The following is a 1519-nucleotide window of genomic DNA, read 5'->3' on the forward strand; positions in this document are numbered from 1 at the left end:
GAGTGTGGGATAGGCTGGATTAATCCAGGCATTAGGTTCTGGAATACAGTGCCTGAGAGTTTTGGGAGGTCGGGTCAATCCAGGGGTTAGGGTCTGGAACGCAGTACCCGTGAGTGTGGGTAAGGCCGCGTTAATCCAGTGGTTATGGTCTGGATCATAGTGCCTGAGAGTGCAGGGTAGGACTCTGTAATATAGAGGTTAGGGTCTGGAGCACCGTGCCTAAGAGAGTGGGATAGGCTGGTTTAATCCGGGGTTAGGGTGTGGAAGACAGAGTCTGAGAGTGATGGATTGGTCGGATTAATCCAGAGGTTAGTGTCTGGAACACAGTGTCTGAGAGTGTGGGATAGGCCGGATTAATCCAGGGGTTAGGCTCTGGAACACAGTGCCTGAGAGTGTTCAGGAGGCCGAAGTAATTCTGGAGTTAGGTTCTGGAACACAGTGCCTGAGCGTGTGTGATTGGCTGAATTAATCCAGGCTTTATGGTCTGTAAAACAGTGTCTGAGGGTGTGGGTTTGGCTGGATTAATCAAGGGGTTAGGGTCTGGAACACAGTGCCTGAGAGCGTGGGATAGGCCAGAATAATCCAGGGGTTAAGGTCTGGAAAACAGCGCCTGAGAGTGTGGGATAGGCCGGATTCATCTAGGGGTTAGGTTCTGGAACACAGTGTCTGAGAGTGTGGGGAGGCCGAATTAATCCAGGGATTAGGGTCTGGAACACAATGTCTGAGAAAGTGGGGTTAGGCTGGATTAATCCAGGGGTTAGGGTCTGGAACACAGTGTCTGTGAGTGTGGGATAGGCCGTCTTAATTCAGTGGTTCGGTTCTGGAACACAGTGTCTGAGAATGTGGGTTAGGCTGGATTAATCCAGGGATTAGGGTCTGGAACACAGTGCCTGAGAGTGTGGGGTAGGCCGGATTAATCCAGGGGTTAGGCTCTGGAACACAGTGCCTGAGAGTGTGGGGGAGGCTGGATAAATCGAGGGGTTAGGGTCTGGAACACAGTGCCTGAGCGTGTGGGATAGGCCAGATTAATCTACGGGTTAGACTCTGGAACACAGTGCCTGAGAGTGTGGTGTAGGCCTGATTAATCCAGGGGTTAGGGTCTGGAACACGGTGTCTATGAGTGTAGGGTAGGCTGGATTAATCCAGGGATTAGGGTCTGGAACACAGTGCCTGAGTGCGTGGGATAGGCCAGAATAATCCAGGGGTTAGGGTCTGGAAAACAGCGCCTGAGAGTGTGGGATAGGCCGGATTAATCCAGGCATTAGGGTCTGGAACACAGTGCCTGAGAGCGTGGGATAGGCCAGAATAATCCAGGGGTTAAGGTCTGGAAAACAGCGCCTGAGAGTGTGGGATAGGCCGGATTAATCCAGGCATTAGGGTCTGGAACACAGTGCCTGAGAGTGTGGGATAGGCTGGGTCATTCCAGGGGTTAGGGTCTGGAACACAGTGCCTGAGAGTGTGAGATAGGCCGGGTCAATCCAGGGGTTAGGGTCTGGAACGCAGTACCCATGAGTGTGGG

The sequence above is a fragment of the Chiloscyllium plagiosum genome, unplaced genomic scaffold (genome assembly GCF_004010195.1).
Source record: "Chiloscyllium plagiosum isolate BGI_BamShark_2017 unplaced genomic scaffold, ASM401019v2 scaf_9635, whole genome shotgun sequence".
Taxonomy (NCBI): Eukaryota; Metazoa; Chordata; class Chondrichthyes; order Orectolobiformes; family Hemiscylliidae; genus Chiloscyllium; species Chiloscyllium plagiosum.